Raw genomic sequence first — 17,931 nt, 5'->3', positions numbered from 1 at the left:
ATAGGGTCGGAAATGACTCCTTCACTGTCTTTTTAGCTCAGACTGATATTATGATACCATTTTTTAGTTGATATTTATCGATATATTTATATGACAATTTTTCCGACAAATTGAAATTTAAAAATCCTATAAATAAGCGAAAAATGCATTAATTTCAACTAGGAAAGCTGTTCAGTGCTAGTTTTTATTGGTTTAACAAATCTGCATTCTGAGTTTTAAAATTAAAGCAAATCTTAATTTTTTCAAATTTCGACATTTTGACAAAGCAAATTTTTAACGAAAAAATTATGAAAAAAAATTGTCAAAAATGTTTTTCCTTCGAACATGGCTAGATCGACTCGGATTTTTGTGCTGATCAAGAATATATATAATTTATAGGGTCGGAAATGACTCCTTTAAAAACTACGAGCTTCTGACTGAAATTAAAAATACATACATATATGCATATACATAAAATATCGAACTTAGGAGAATTTACAAAACTAAATTAAATTAAAATATTATTTGCTTTAATGAAATTCCTATAATCTTCTTACAAAAGAATCTTATTAAACTTCTTCATTAAATAATCAATACATAAATAATCTCTAATAATATTAACATATAATATTATAACATATTTAAATTTTCAATATTAAATCATTAAAATAATTTTCCTCTCCGGTTTTCAATATCTCTTTAAGTAATCCAAATTATATATCCTATATTGCTTCCAACCAACCCATCAATTTCATAATGAACTAACCACTAAGCTTGTGATTAAATATCGATTGTGTCTGGCACATAATTCGATGTAAAACGTTTTCAACTGGAATAATATGCAATAATGAGCATAAATATGTAATTAAACGATGGACGATGGATATGAGTGAAGAGTGAAGTTCAAAAGAAAGCCAAAGGAAAATAGTAAATACGCCCAAGCCGACAAATCAAATGAAATCAAATCAAAGAAAAATAAAACAGGCAAAAGGAAAAACTTGGGAGGGAATGCAAAAGCAAAAGAGCAATGAACCTTGGGTTGAACCCCCAAACACAACAAACACTTGTGCACTGAAAAAATCGATGAAAGTTACTCAAAAAAACGAAGCACAATAAAAAAACAAAAGCTGAGAAGACTAAACCACACAAAAAAACTGTTGGTTTTTTTCCCCCTTATGCAATGGTTTTCTTTTGGCTTTTGGGTTGCTTTGCATAATAGTTTGAGAGTTGGGCGTGAAAATTTGTTGTGTTGTGTGTGCCACCCCCTCTTATGGTTCACATGGCTGACAACTATGACACTTGAGTAACTTTAACTTGGCTAATTTCTATAAAGAGACAGGTTATAAATATGAATAAACCCTTATTAATATAGGTAACCTTTTAGAGGGTTGCAATAATTTTGGTAGAATTACAAGACTAGTATTTATGGTGCTTACATTTTTCAACACATAATAATTATTTTAATTATATATAGAAATCATTCTTCTAGATTATTCTTTTTCACTGAATTTCCTTCAGTTAATTAATGCAAATGCCAATCTCTTTGCCATCTGGTTTGGTCACAAAAAGAAAAAACCCAAAGAAAAATAAATCTACAAGAAGCTCTCAGAAGAATCAAGAAAATGCAGTTAGAAAATGAAGCCAACCCGCTCGGTTTACAGTTATTACTGCAGATGCTCAAGTGGCTTTAGCTTTTCCGAGTTTTCTCATGAATCTTCGCCACTCCTCACTGAGATTATAAGATGTATATATTTCCCATGAACACAGTTTTCTTTTGTTTTCTCAGCCTCTTGGCAATTATAGCTGCCATCCGATATGCAAAGCAAAAAAATACAAAAACAATATATATTTCAAATACAAATAAATGAATAAAAAATTGTGTGAAAATTTCTAAACAAAAGGCAGGGCAGCATCAGAAAGAGTCTACAGAGTGTCGTGATTAACTAGGTTTTCGAGCTTACAGCGAAGATCTGAGATTTCAGACATGCAATAGTTTTGAGAGGGACTTGTATAGGAATTTTTTTAGTGCTGACAGCTGCATTTATTATATTGTTTATTTTATGGTATATGTAATAAACTAACATGTGAATATTCCTAAAAATTTTAAAGGCAGTTACACAATTGTTTAACTAAAAAATAAGGAAATATTTATGGAAATGAGTAAGCCTTGCTTAAATTTTAAATAAATAAAGAAAGCTTTACATAATTCAGAAATAAATAAAGAAATAAGGATAGGTAAATAAGGAATTTATTGCTTTTTATAATAGGAATTTATTGCCATAAGTTAAGGAACGAATATTAATTAAATCATTTACATCTTTGAAAAAAACTAACTTCACTTTACATAATTTTGATCTATAAAATTAATTTTTTTATATTAATTTTAAATAAGAAAAGAAAGCTTTACATAATTCAGAAATAAATAAAGAAATAAGGATAGGTAACTAAGGAATTTATTGCTTTTTATAATAGGAATTTAGTGCTATAAGTTACTTTAGGAAATATAAGGAAAGAATATTATTCAAATTATTTACATCTTTGAAAAAAAACTAACTTCACTTTACATCATTTTTATCTATAAATTTAATTTTTTAAAATATACCAACAAATATATTCCTTAAAAAACAAGTCACAGCCCAAAAATAAAAGCATATTCAATAAAGTAAATATTTTCCATATGTACATTCTCAATATCTTCATAAATCCCATTAATAAATCACTTATTCCATGCACTCAATTATGTTTTTATCCAATCTAATCCCGTATATGCATATCACCCCCAAACATCTGCATTAACCAAGTGACCCAAAACCAGCCTTGAACCATTTCTCAGGCCACTTTCGATTCATTAAAGCCAAACAAACAATAGGCAGCATAAAAAAAATGAGACAGTGCAGTTCATAAGGCCAGACCATTAGCCATATGCTAAAGATCAAAAACCCGATCCCGCCCCCACCAAAAACGGAACATATATATATATACATGTTCAACTCGATTTGGAATTGTATAATTATAGCTCAGAGTGTGTGTGCTCTGACAGCATGCAACTGAGTTTGGGTTTTATTTCTATTAGATGTTATCCGAGACTTGACCAGCTGCCCGATTCCACTTTATGACTAATAAACTTGAACTTGTGCGAGTGAAAAACAATTGAAAAATTGAACCGATGAGAGAACACAGAGAGTGAGAAAAGTGGGGATTCTAGGTTCCCCACCAATTACTTGTCATTTGTTGTTGTCACACATATGTAATCCATTTCATTCATCCAACTCAAACACATAATTATACAGTTCTTGTTGCAATAATTCTAGGGGATTATGAAACCGCACGTACCAAACTATCAGATACAAGATACAAGATACAAGAAGCTCATTAAGGAATCCCCAGAGACACATGGCGCAAAAAGGGGCGAAATTCGAATTCGATTCGATTTCCCTTTTCAATGGAACAATTTCGAAAATTCTTACGAAAAACCCGCCGAGGAAAGTGTGCATAGAGATCCTTTTTCTCAAGTGCCAACAGATGCGGTGATTTTGTTTTCTCAACTACCTGCTCTAGAGATTTCTATCAGGAACAGCTGTTTTTGGGCAGATTTTCAATTAGTTTTAGGTTGCGTCAAGTGGTGAAAAATATATAGTATACAGCATCTTAGGAGTGTTATTCAGCTTATCTAAGCCTCCCAAATCTCTGAATAAAAGAAAACAATTAATGCCATATGGTGGAATACGTGTTTTACGCTTGAAAATGAGAATTTTGCTAAACCGCAATGCATTTCAAATGTAAAACGTGCTTTTGGGTGAATATTCACCGGCAGAGTAATCAATTGGTTAAGTAACTAAAAAAAGAGTCTAGAAAAAATGTGAGTAATTTTGTATAAACTTACATAGTTTTAAATACCATAATAAAACCATTTACTCTCTAAAAATGACTTCAAAATATATATTATATTTTCTAAAGAGAGAAATAACCATGTCTGGCATTGTTTACATTGTTTAAATGAGAAGAATTTGTAGATTATTCCACAAAAATTATTATCTCTCATTTGAGGGTTAAGTCTACTGTTTTATCTACCAAATTAGCCTCCAAAGTCTTCCCAGTAAACGCCCCTCAAAAGCAAACAAACTTAAACAAACACAAAAAACACAAAACGCCCACAAAAAACAGACCTAATGAAATAACAATCAAGGAAAGACACAGAAATCCAAATAGATTGAAGCAATATTGATGAATTATACAAAACACAGACTGGAAAAACAAAGAGGAAAATTGATGTTACAACACTTAAATAGGAAAAATTGGGTCATTCAAGGGAGTGAAATGAAGGGGAACGTGGGGGAATTTAACAAATGAAAAAGCGACAAAAAACTATTCAGAAAATATTGAAAAAATGTTTCAAACTTCTTTCTAATTTTGTGGAAAGGTACTAAACCTATTTCATTTCGGAACTATCACCTGTTTACATTAAAACAACATCAAACTGTTGCCTAAAATGTTCCAAAAGTTTTTTACATTTTAAACGTTGATCTTTTAAGTCCTATGACACTAAAACTCACACTCTGTGTAACCTATAAAGTATACTTTAAAATCAATTAGTTAGTCTGCTTAACATCTGAATCAACTAAAACACAAATCTCATTTACGCCTCTGTTGACATATTTTGTTTTATATCTGGGAATTTATTTTTATGCCTTCAACTGTCGGCACCTATGGAGAAACTCCCCTATATATATATATATATTTCTATATCTTTACACTCTATTTCTGATTCGGTGAATGCCTCGCTGGCAGTTCCCGCTAATTTGTGCTCCTCCTTCCCTTCGGCAGCTTAAAATTCTCCTGGGCGCCCCTCCAAGAGAAAGCGGAAGCCAACGAGGAGACGAGGAGACCAAAAGAGCAACAAATTCCACGTCAAGAGTTTGGTGAATGCCTTTGCTGAATGAATAATGAGGCGGGCGTGCCGGTCCCTACTTAACGGGGTACTATATACTATATAGTATAGGAAAAAACTGAAGAATTGGATGGAGATTCTGTAGACTCGTCTACGAGATCCTAAAGGAAAGACTGGGGCAGGTCAGGATAAAGTGGCGAAACAAGCTAAAAGCATTTGACGGATGAGAAATGCTTCTATATATGGCATACAGGAAGATAAGTTGTAAATTGTACAAAGAACTAAAGATTTACTAAGAGTTAACGATGAAAAAGCTAAAGAAAGATGGATATTTATTGATCTGAAAAGAAGATTCATTCGTTTTCTTATTCTAATGAACATTTTATGCTTCAATAAGTAACATATCTGTATCTTTAAAATTGCCATAAAGCAAAGCTAAAAAAAACCCTAGTTAATGTCTTTATTAAAACGTAAATACGGAAGTCTAAACCAGACATATAATCTGTATCTGTATATGTATCTGAAAGATGCACCTACAACTACAAAGAGATGAAAAACAAAACAAAACAAACACAGACACAACCGCATGGCGGCAGCAACACATGACAGAACAATAATAATAAAGAAATACAAAAAAACATAGGGAAACCCGGACTGTCATAAAATGCGACACCTGTTTCAGGTTGTGGCAGTCCCTCCACCTCCACCTCCCCCTATACACACCCACACACTCCACCATTTTCCCCTTGTTTCCTTACATTTGTATTCGTTTCGTGTGTTTGCAATGCAGTTTTCTTTCATTTACCACAATTATTTACTTTGGCTAAATGCGGGCTCTTCAAAAAGGTAAAAGAACCGAATGTGGCAGAAGCATTTCCTTACTTTTTATACACGTAAAAAAATAGGTAATAGAAGAAAATTGTTAGAATAAAAAATATATAAGACATCCTTTTAAACTAGTGCAATAAATATAGGTTTTAAAAGTATCCCACAAGGAATAAATGAATAAAATAATAAAATAATTAAATGTTACAAGAAAAATGAAAATTTGAAAATTGGTATGTGAAATCCTTAAAATATGTTTTATTAAAAAAAATCTTATAAATTTATTTCAGTCTCTAGATTATTATCATATTCATCAGAACAAAATTTCAAGCTCAATCTGTCATTTAAGCCTATAGTAAAACTATATAATGCATTAAAACATATGGAAATTATTAATGAATCCATTTCATAGGTTCGGTTAACTTGTAATAAATTAATAAGACATTTTCAGTACTTTCCAAGTATTTTTTAACAGTGAGTTCCAGTACAATTTAAAAGAAAACACACTTTTTGATGGCTTCTACTTATTTTTCGGTGCATTGAACTGTTGGCACAGGTGGAATAAGCGGAAGAAGTGGCGGCATTTGACCCAGTTTGATTGAATGGCATTTGAATGCATTTCCATTTCCATCTTCATTCATTCAATTCAGTCAGTCAGTCAGTCTGTAGGTCGATCAACAAGTTCTTCTGGTTGCCGTTGAAGCCAATTAAATTTCAATTGACGACGTCATCTGCCTCTTCAATCAGCCACTCAATCAACCCCTTTTGGCGCAGCTTTTCTCACCCCCCAATTTAAACAGTGTTTCTGACACAATTCAATTCTTTCACAAGCTCTCTGCATTTTCTTTTCTTTTCTTTTTCATTCTTGTTTAGCTTTTGGCACACAATTAAAAATAACAACAAAAGCCGCGGGCACGAGTTCTCCTCGTTGCCTTGTTTTTAAACAAAACAAAAAACCATGTGAAATAAAACTTAAAAAAAAAAATATGTATATACGAAATTGTTGTATTTAAACTTGTTTACCTTGAATCACGTCGAATTGAAGTTCAAGCAATTAATTATACTTAATGTTTAGGTTTTTTGCATTTATTGCATTCAGCTTAAAGCTTATTTTTTGTAAAAGGCTTCTCAATACAATAATTAAAAATTTAATTAGTTTTTGTGTCAATTTGAAAGGGAATTTTGTGGCAATGAATTTGAGGAAATTATATATTTGTGCAATTTTTGACGGCTTGAAGTATTGTTGTATATATTTTATGCATTAGTTAATAAATCAAAATTTAAAGCATACATAAATTTACTGTTTTACTGTTTAGATAATTGATTTTTTTAAGGTTTCTTTGTAAAATAATTAAAATATGAATTATTTTTCTACAACTTGTTAGGGGTAAGTAATATTAAAGGGGGTTTTATGTAAATTATATGAAGAACCCTTAAGACAACCCCAACTGCATTGCACAAAAATAAAAAACTAAACAAAGGGAGAAAAACAAGAGCCAAAAAAAGCATAACCAAAGCCACATAACTGTGCCAAGGCAAAATATTCCAAGCAGCAGCAAAATGTATTTCTTTCTTGGTTGTTTTTTTTTTTTTTTTGTTTGCTGGGCGGCATTGTTGTCTTTTTTTCTGCAGACTTTTCAAAAGTGCAAATGAGTAGCGAGAACCGTTAGAGCGGGAGGGAAATGGCTCTAAGCCATGTTAAACAGAGGCCAAAATACACTTAGGGGGGCAAAAAAATATCAAATTACAAAGTGCAGCATGATGCAACCCGAAAAAAAGGAAAGAGGAAACAGCTGCCTCTGTCGATTTTCCCACTCAAGTGGATCTCAGATTACTAAGGGAGCTCGAGAAGATATCCCAGATGAGCCACTTGCAGGACTATATCCTGGCTGCATCCTGTACGGATTTAGATAAGGCAGGTGGTCCGGAAGCAGTTGACACTGCCTGGTGGCACTTCGATTAATTAATCGGTGGCATAACTTCCTCAAGCTCCATAAAAAAGAGACTAGAAACAAAAGCCTGAACAGCTAAATAAACCAAACAAAAAGTCAACGATATCTCCGACTGGCACGAACCTGGCCAAAACAATAACACAAAAAAAAGCACAGAAAGGCGCGGGGGAAGTACGAAAATCAACAAATAAAACAATTGCGAATTTTCGCATTCGTGGAAAATGCTACAACTGTCCCACACACACACACACACACTAAATAAATAAAGAAATGAGCCAAAGTTGTTTACTTAATTGCTCGAAAAAAAAGGAAAAAAAAAAGAAAAGTAAGGGAAATTCCCAAATGTCTTTTGTTATATTGGAATGGAATTTGAGAATCAATATTGTTAAGAATAATGCGTGACAGTTATGGGAGAAGATTTATAGCAGAGTTTGGGGATTTAAGTGCTTTTATATAAATAATAATATTATTAATATAGGAACCCCCTTGTTGCACTAGGAAAATATTAAAAAAAAAGATAAATTAAATATTATAATACTAATACTATAGTTGATACTAAAAAACATCGTTGAATTTATATAATAGACTTCCCCAAGCTCAAAGTTCATAAATATTGTTTAATTAAGAGAAGTATTCATTAACAAGATGACTTCATAAATAATTCTAATTGAAAAAAACCGGCTTGCAATTTATTGTTCAAATTCTGAGAAACAATAAATTGTTTGTCTCTTATTTACCTAAATAATATGTAAATGCAAATAAAATGGAAAATAGAGATATTAAAGTTCAAATAATCTATTTAAAGGTTTTTAAATCCTTTTTGCAAAATAAAAAATCAAAAAATATAATTAAACCTAGCAAAAGTATTGAATTGAATTGGTAAATTGTAATTGGTGTAATTAATATTTTCTTGTCTTAAAACATGGTATATCCATTAGCATTATGTAAACTAAAAAAAATTTAGTTAATGTTTATAAAGGCTAATAATTATTATTCCCTAATTAGATATATTAAATAATATTTTATCAAAAAAATAAAAATAAAAACACATAACTTTTAAGTATGCTGACAGTTTCCTATTTCCAAGATTTCAATTTAAATCCCTCCTTTTTACTCAACTAAACTCTGCATATTCCCTCCCTCTTTTAACTCTTCCTTCCTTATCCCCACCTTATTCTATTTGTCATGGTTTTTCCCCATTTCGCATTTCTGCTAACGAGCAGCCGCTTTAAGGCAAAACAGTTAGTTTTTGGGGCCACGCACCTGTTAAAATATATTTGCGTATATCCAATTGGAGCAGCGGCGCGCAGAGACGGCTTCCAAAACCGTTTAGCGGGACATTAAGTTGTTTAAAAAACAAAAGAAACGAATAATTGCACTTGGCGAAAAGCCACAACAACAACAGCCGCACACAAACGCGAAACGAACGCGAAACAAACACGAAACACACACGAAACACACGCGAAACTAACGAAAAACACTCGCGGACATACGAAGACGCGGAGGAGAGAGAGACACGAAGAGCAGCCGGCCGAGCGCAACAGTTAGATGCTCGCTAAGGTTTGTTGTTGTTGTTGGATGTGTGTATATGCATTTGCTGCAGAACAGGTAGTTGCACAAAAATATTGCTTAAAATCAACCGATTTTGTATTATTTGTATAATTTCCTGGCACTTTCACTCAGGTCTATTAACATTATCCGCACAAATAGTTGTTTTATATTGTATTTTTCGAATTATACGCGTGCGTAACGTTGGCAACGTCGTAAACTGATTTTTTGTTGCTGTGATTTTTTGCAATTTTCAATTGGAGATAACTCACAAAGCAAGCGCGTAAACGGTATGTAAATATCAAAATATATTGTATAGTTGTCCCGGTTAACTGCAAGTTATGTTTTTTCTAATTGTTTTGTTGATATATACGGAGATTTACGTTTTTTTCCGCGCGCAGCAGCAGCACACACGTTCGCAATTGGTGAAAATTTTTTCCTTCTGACGAGCAAGCGGAACAGGTACTCGATAGCTAGCAAGCCATCGATAACAGTGGAGGCGGCAAAAACATCGTACTATCGATTGCTTAGCATGGTTTCAAACCAATTGCACTGATTTATAGCTCTTTGGCGCCCTTTATACATTCAAAATTATTGCTCCAAGCCGGTCTTTAGGTGAAATAAAATACCATTAAATGATTATATTAAAATTATAAAAATACTTAAATAAATACATCATTAAACTATTTTTGTTATATATACTTAAGTCCCATGTAAATGTTCGGGGTAAATGTGATATTTGAATTAAATTAACAGTTTGATTTTTAGATTGAAATAATTGTATGTTATATTAAATTATTTCGAATAATCTTATTGCTTATGTCCATGAATAGGTTTTAAAATATTTACATTTACTTAAGAAACCTTAAAAATTAGCCGTTTTTTAAACTCTTTTAGGACAACATAAGCAATGTCCTGAACCTTAATTTAACAATGTAAAAAACTTGTTAATAGTTAAAGGTACTGTTCCAACCAATTTTCCAAAAGCTGTAAAAAGCTTGCTTTTTTATTGACCAAAAATCCTTGAATATAAGCCGTTATATTTTGAAATTTAATAAAGAATTTTGATACTTTTCCTTTACATATATATTCTTTAAGACCTTATTTTGTTTATTGTTTTAGGTAACTTTATCTATGTTTATTATATATACAAAACTCTCCTGCCTTCTAACTTGCATAGTATTTTCATTTGGGCCATTTATCATAACTTTTGGCTCTTGAGAAACTTTGCAAAAATATTACCACAATGCAATTATTGCAATTATTTTTCAATTACCAACTTTCCATTGTTGTCGGACACTCTATAAAGGCCTTAGTGCCATGATGTCCTTGCCAAAGTATTAAGGCACGAATTTTCTTTCTCCTTGCCAGACAAAAACTTACGAAATATGGTGTCTGTGTGTGTGTGTGTGTGAATTATACGAATTATACTTATATCTACTTACGGACTTATTTTTAGTGCCAGCTGAGCGGAGTGCAGCCAAATAGCTGTGATGACCTTACATGCATAAATATTTCAACCGACCTCTGTGCTTTGCTTGTTGCCATTTTCAAGAGCAAGGCAAGGTCTCCGCTGCTACAGCTGCTCCTGTGTAAGGACGAAGCTCAGACAACCACCCACAAACCCTCCTCCACCCACTCCTCTTGAGTCCCTCCCACAAAACTGGTCAACAGGTTGAAAATGAGCGCATTTGAAACTTTTCAAAAAGTTGACTATAGCAACAAAAAAAACCATAAGAAGAAGAGTGAAAAATGCAACTGCCAAAGCTTGTCTTGGCCATGGAAATTCAATTAGTAGACCCAGGCGCTAATTAATAGCAAAATTGAAAGCTTTCCACTTGTTGAGAAAGGTATTTCTCTTTTTTTTTTGGGGGGGAAAATGCCATGCCACATGGCCACAGTTAGGGGCCAGTCCAGGCACATCAAACACACACGGCTCACGTGCTAAAAAGCTCCGCACGTGTCCTGTGCGGCACATGAAAAACACCCAAACGAGGAGGAAAATGAGATGCGGGAGGGAAAAGCTTTCACTGCCAATAGCAACAGCGTGCCCCAAACACGAGCTCCGCCACGAGCTTTGGCCGACTCCAAAAACCATACGAAAAAAAAATATATCCTTTTGGCCAACAGTTTGTTGCTCAAGCTGTTCCCGAACGGACGTCCTTCTCCAGAATTTGTTCGCTCCTTTCACAAAACAGTTGTGTGTGACTTCGTTTCGGTTTCGGCCAGAGAAGTTCCTCTATAACAAAATAAGGAAAAACAAAAAGAAACACAAAAAACCGAATCTAATAAAAGTACAAAAAATATACAAACAAAAACCTTTCAGGGGAGTGGAGTTGCTCCCCAACACAAAAAATAGGAGTGGTGTGTGAAAATATATTAAGTGTATGTGTTTGTGAGTGTCTAAATATTTAAATAACACAACGAAACTAAATTAAACAAAAACCCAAATATGAAAAAAAGAAAACTCTGGGCCATATAGTATATTTTTTGGGCCAAAATCAGCTGCCAACTTAGACATGTTAACAATGGGTACTAGGAACATGCAAAACCAACATTAGATTGTGTCAGCCGAAAAGACTTTAAATGGCAGGCCAAGACGGCAACATGACCAGCAGATTAGCTTTACCGTTTCAAAAGGTCTTAGGTCAGTAACTAACTTGGCCAGTATGCACTCCCCCCCCCCTCTCCCAGGGGAACGTCTGTAGGCATTTAATTAACACAGGACATTAAGTCTAACATCCTTTATTGTGTGTTGGTCAAAAGGTTCTTGGTGGAAGAAAGTTAAAATAGTTGGCAAACGAGTTCATTTAAAAGGAATTCTTAAGTAGACTCTCTCAGACTTTCTCTCTCTTGGGTGGCTTAATCAGAAAAGTTAGTCAGGGGGCGGAGAAAATGTGGAGAAAATTTGAATAATGAATTCATTTTAATACGCTCCAGTTGTTATCGGAATTTAAATGAAAGTAGATTATCTTAAGCAGCTTAATCAGGGCGGTTAAATCGGAATTGGAGTAGGAATAATGATTAGTAAATAGATTTTTATTACGCTTCAGTTATCAACTGATTTGAATAAGAAATTGGTTTGAAGCAATGTCTCATTTAATGTCTGGTTAGTGATAATTTCAAATGATGTTTAATGAGTATACAAAACGGTTTTAGGAAGTTTTTAGCTTCAAATATATTTCAGTACCTTTCAATATCTTTTAACTAAAAAAGAAAGGTAGAAATGCAACAATTTTTAAGTCAAAAAAGTTAAGAAACATTTGAAATAAATGTATCTATAAATATTTATGGAGAAAATCTTAAAGAAAATATTAAAAATGATGTAAAAACTATTAAAGGGTCAAAAGAGACAAATATAAGTAAAATTACGTTTAATAGAGCTGTTTAAAAATATAAATACCTATAAAATATTCTGGATAATATTATATATTAACCTTTAAACCTTTAATTTTACGTTTTCAAAGTATTAAATTTGAATTTACTTCATAAATTGAAATAAAATCTTGAACTAGAAAAGTTCAAACAAAAAGACAACGATTTATATAACTTCACCACTTAGCAAACAATTCGTAAAAAAACTCAGCAGTTAAATACTTCCGCACCATTTTGTTTTATTAACTTGTACAAAAATATATATGAACAAAAAAGAAAAAATAATAATGAAACCTATAAAGAACTGCCAAATCAGCTTCGTTTCGAGGTCATATATAAGACCAAACAAAGTTGAAAAGAAATAATAAAGACCATTTGCCTTTTGGTGCTCCTTTTTTTCTGGGGCCTTATGAAGAGGGCTCGCTTTCTCTTAGCCAAGTTAGTGAGATTTCTCCCAAGGCTCTAACGCCATTCAAGCAAAACTATTATTCGCAGTTTTGTTAAGAGTTTAGCGAGTCTATTTTCGGGCGGAGCATTCAGCATGGAGCCAGGGGGCTAGAGGCCGGCCAAGGCTATCTGCATTTCAAATGACCAACGCAACAATGAAGGCTGGAAATCAACAAAAGAGAGGAGTGCCCCTAAAACAAAACAACAGCGAAAAACTAGAAAAAAAAACCCAGGAAAATGGCAAAAAAAAACTAAAGGCAGCAACAGCAGCAGCAGCAGCAGTGACAATAACCAAGAAGAGCCAACTGAGAATTGTCGCATGCAGGGTGGGGCTTACACACGCACACACACTTGGCCAAAAAGAGTGGCTAACACACACACACACACTATCAAAAAGTGGGAGGCTACTTAAAAACAGCGCACACATGACGTCATTAAGCATATTAAATGAGTCTAAAGCGCGTTTTGTTGCAACACTGTAAAAGGGAAATTGTATAGAATATAAAGAAAATATTATGCAGAGATTAACTTTTACAAAATCTAAAATATAATCTATATAAGAAAATATTTAACTTCCATTTGAAATAATTTACTTTTAAAATAAAGAACATTTATTTGAGTATCTTAAAGTGTAAAATTCCTTCCAAGAATCTAGATATATTAGAAAGTCTTGAAATCAATTTGTAAAATTTTTCTTTAAAATAAAACTAGATATTTTTTAGTATAATAAATAATATTATAAATACTAAAGGTTCCTTTTTACTTTTTGAATTCCTTAACTTAAATATAAAAAGGAAGGGAATTAACTTCGGGAAGCTTAACTTTATAATCCCTTGCAGTTTTCAATTTAATTAAATTATCAATTCCTAAATAAGCTTAAAATATTTGCATTCTTTGAACCAATATTTATAATATTTTTATATGACAATTATTGGAACAAATCAAACTTTAAAAAACTAACTAACTTTTAACTAACTAAAAACTAAGCCAAAAAATCTTTAATTTCAGTTCGGAAAGCACTCCAATGTTAGTTTTTATTAGGTTAATAAATCTGCATACTCAATTTAAAATGTAAAAAAAATAAAATTTGTGACAATTTTTTTTGACAATTTTAATGATAAAAAATGCTGAAAAAATTTATAAATTTTTTTTTTCCTTAAGATGGCCAAATCGATTCGGCTATTGATACTGATCAAAAATATATATGATTTATGGGGCCGGAAATTATTTTTTTGATGTGTTTTATGCTTCTGAATAACATTAAAATACCTTAGAATGGTTTAAACTCTTATATTTGCTTTTAAATAAATAATGATTAACTCATAATAAAGTTTCCTAATACTTAATAATACAAAATAAGTTAATATTGTTATGAAATTATATGCAGCCTTGTAGTTCCTGAAAAGTATGCTACAAAATCTGGAGAAAGACTGAAAAATTTGCAAAATTGGAAAATAAGAGTTTAATGTATAATTCCCTTTAAAAAACCAATCCAATTATTAAGATAATACCTGCTTAAACCTTTATTATCTACCTCTGCTTGTGCCTTAAGAATTAGCTAAGGGTTTCCATAATTTTTCATTAAATCCGACCTACATTTCAAGTGCTCCTCCTATTTTTTTCAAGTGTCACTCGTTGCATGGCGTTTAGAGATGAGCAGCAAAACGGTAAAAGGCCATTAACAAACGCCTAATGGCGCACTTGAGACACTGCCCGGCCAAAGGGGCGTGGTCGTTGTTTTTTAAAGGCAGGAAGGGTGTGTTGATAGGGTTAGGCGAAGAAAGCTGATAATGCAAAAGCCCCCCTTTATCATTTACTGCTGCTGCGCTTGAAAATTAAAATATTAAATATTCATTTAGTGCAAGGAAGAAATCACATAATCCAAATGGCAATGTGTCGCGGTTAAATATAAAACAACGGAGTGGAGGAAGCCCCCCGTCTAATGCATATGTGAAATGATCAACCGAAGGGCAATTTATCAGCATCCCCAAAGTGTGCTGCGGCAAGTGTAAAAAAAGTAAACAACCCAGCAACTAACAAGCTAACAACAGCAATAACAATTTGTCAAGAACACACACAAAACCAGGTGAAAATTGGAATACAAAAAAGCTGGGAAAAAAAACGAAAAGAGCCGAAAAACTCGCTGGGTTTTTTTAAACGCCCCTGAGCTGCCAACAAAAGGATTATCGCGATGGCAAGGACCACGAACAAGGAACTGAAGCTGGCGGCTCTGGAGCCTGCGAAATGGTAAGTTGATGGCTCACATTAACAATCCTGACCCCCCTTCCCTCAAGGACACCACTGACTGTGACTCAAGATATTCTATCTGGTGGAAGGGTCCTGTAAATCAAATGTGTTAAATTTGTAACTTTTACGCTAAAGATATGTCACTTCTTTAAGCTCAAAAAAATATAAGGAAAATAGTCAAAGGTTTTCTAGGATATATTTAACATAACTCTTCTTATATATTTTCAGTATTTTTTTGTTTTCGAATTTTAAAGCTTACCTATGACTTTAAAAACATTTAATAAATATTCTATGAACTAATTTCACTTTTAAGGAGTGCAGCAAAAAAAAAGGGCTTTGAAATTCAATTTATTGGATATATAAACTCTTTAAAATAAAGAAAATACTCCATGATTGTCTAAGAAAATTTAGAAATATCTTTTTTAAATATTATTTGTATTTTTCTTTAATTTTAAAGTCAAGCAGCATATATAAAATAACTACTAAACTCTAAACTTATCCAATTATTTAACTACAAGTACAGAAAAAGTGAATAAAAAAACTTAAAATAATAATATTTTGTACAAGTACAGAAAAAGTTAATAAAGAAGCTTAAAATAATAATATTTTCTACATAATTTGTACATTTAAATACCTATTTTCTAAAATTTATAAACTGTTTTTTAATAATTTTCCGGCTGACATTTCTAAGCTGATTTCCTAAGCTATAAAATGAGCCCCTCATAAATAGGGTTGATTAGAAAACACCTCTCTATATCTTATAGTTCTCATTTAATCCCCACAATTTCAATAAATTTTAAATCTATTTCAAAGTTAAATAATAAAAATATATAAAATTTGAAAACAAATCCAATAAGTTCCCCAATTTAACCTGATTTTCGCATAGTTATTCAGACATCTCTCCTTGCACATCCTCGACTTTACTTAACCAATCAATATTATCGAGTTAGCAAACGCGAATTTGCGAGAGTGTGTGTGCCAGAGTGTGTGCTTGTGTGTGTGCGGAAGAGTGTGTGTATATTTCAGAGTGTGTGTGTGTTGTCTGAAAAAGCACGTGGAGTTTATAAAATATGCAAAGCAATACATATTTGAACAGTTTGGAGAGACGGAGGCAAAAGGAGCTCATCCGAGCAAAAGATGAACATGTCGAAGCCAACGGCCATTGCTTTTGTTTTTTTTTTTACCTGCAATACACACAGGTATCCTTGTGCTGGAAATACAACTGATATATATAGTATGTGTACTTGTATCTTTCAGTTACCGTATTCTATATAAAATTATGTGCTCGCTAAAGATTCCATTTGCTCTTTATATAACTATACGCATGTGCCTTGTGTGAACTTTTTCCCCCAGCTTGATAATGAAATAATAATCTGTATCACCGGTAAACAACCATTAACTAAATGGAGGATTAGCCAGTAGAATGCTCTTTGATGAGCTTAATGGAGTTGTGGATGAAGTGAATAAACTGGAAATTGGCCGACTTTAACGTTTTGAAGTCAATGGGCGCTTAACTCTTAAGCATTTTGCTATTTGACATTTTAAGAAGCAATTCAGGGATGAGTATTAAATGGTTGTCAGTTGGGGAAAACAAGGAAGAATGAAAGGATGTACTAGAGATTTTTATAGAAGCAGAAATCCTGTAGAAATATCATTTTTAACAAAGAAGAATAGGATATAAAAACTCTAAACTTTAAGTATTCTTTTATATTTTATGGCTGCTTTTTTCTCTGCAGTATTTAAAAGTTTCAACTTTAAAGTTTCTGTCTAACTGATAATCTGGTTTTGTGGCCAGGTGCAAAAAGTTTTGACAGGCAAACAAATTTTGTTAATTATTTTTCTTTGAACTTGACAAAATAAATAACAGAAACTTTTGTAATTATCAAGGTATTAATTACAAAGTTGTGGGAACAGTTAAGTTTGAACATAAAAATAAATTTAAAGGTAAATGTATTTGAATGTAAATTATAGAAAACCAAGAAGATCATAAACAAAAAGATAGAAAAAGAAGCCTTAATATTGAAACAATATTACAAAACTAAGTGAACAGACTTGGAATTCCTTAAAATGTATACAAAAATCTTAGTTAAATGTTCCATATATATTACTACAAAATATGCTTAAATTATAAACATTTTTTCTATCATAAATTGAAGAAAAACTAACTATTTTATAAACTAAAAATTTTGTCTAAATTTACACTAACCTTCCTTTGCATTTGCAGACTTTTAATGAACATTTATCAAAAGGTTAAACATTTTTCAATAATTCTTGTGATAAGTAATTGCTCTAGCAGCTAAATTTTATGTTATATGTTATTGATTATTTGTGTAAACTTTCCATATATGTACACATATAAAACGGCTTGGTTGCTAAGCCAACAAAATATTTAATAAATTGTGAAATGCAAACAATGTTGTTCCAACAATTTAATCGTTTTCCCATGAATCGAAATTTGCATAAATATGTTCACTTTCCAGCCCCTTTCTCATGATATTAAGCAGAAAAAGAGGGAAATATAAATATTTGCATTCAACAGATTTTCATTTTGTATACACATTCGAATTCTACCATCCATAAATCCATTGCCTTTTGTGCCATTGAAGCCTTTAAGGAGACGTAAACAAGACGAGAAGTGGGAAAATCTGATGCCAAAAACATGTCGAATTT

The 17,931-nt window shown here is 32.2% G+C and overlaps 2 protein-coding genes across 6 annotated transcripts in view; one reads left to right on the top strand and one right to left on the bottom strand.

The window, feature by feature from the left end:
• Positions 1 to 9,660, bottom strand: part of nuf (rab11 family-interacting protein nuf) — a 54,098-nt gene extending 44,438 nt beyond the window's left edge. For 2 of the 4 annotated variants that reach the window (XM_020954088.2, XM_020954089.2), the window contains exon 1: positions 8,908 to 9,645. The gene's annotated coding sequence lies outside the window, so the exon portion shown is untranslated. Of the gene's footprint in view, positions 1 to 8,907 lie in introns of all 4 variants that reach the window. The other 2 variants (XM_020954090.2, XM_020954091.2) reach the window with 2 other exon arrangements.
• A 1,613-nt stretch (positions 9,661 to 11,273) lies between these two features.
• Positions 11,274 to 17,931, top strand: part of LOC110185295 (uncharacterized) — a 35,755-nt gene continuing 29,097 nt past the window's right edge. For both annotated transcript variants that reach the window (XM_020954043.2, XM_086829813.1), the window contains exon 1: positions 11,274 to 15,261. The gene's annotated coding sequence lies outside the window, so the exon portion shown is untranslated. The remainder of the gene's footprint in view (positions 15,262 to 17,931) is intronic.

The sequence above is a fragment of the Drosophila serrata genome, unplaced genomic scaffold (assembly GCF_035046125.1).
Source record: "Drosophila serrata isolate PLE 108 unplaced genomic scaffold, ASM3504612v1 contig_217, whole genome shotgun sequence".
Taxonomy (NCBI): Eukaryota; Metazoa; Arthropoda; class Insecta; order Diptera; family Drosophilidae; genus Drosophila; species Drosophila serrata.
This window is presented reverse-complemented; position numbering and strand designations above follow the sequence as displayed.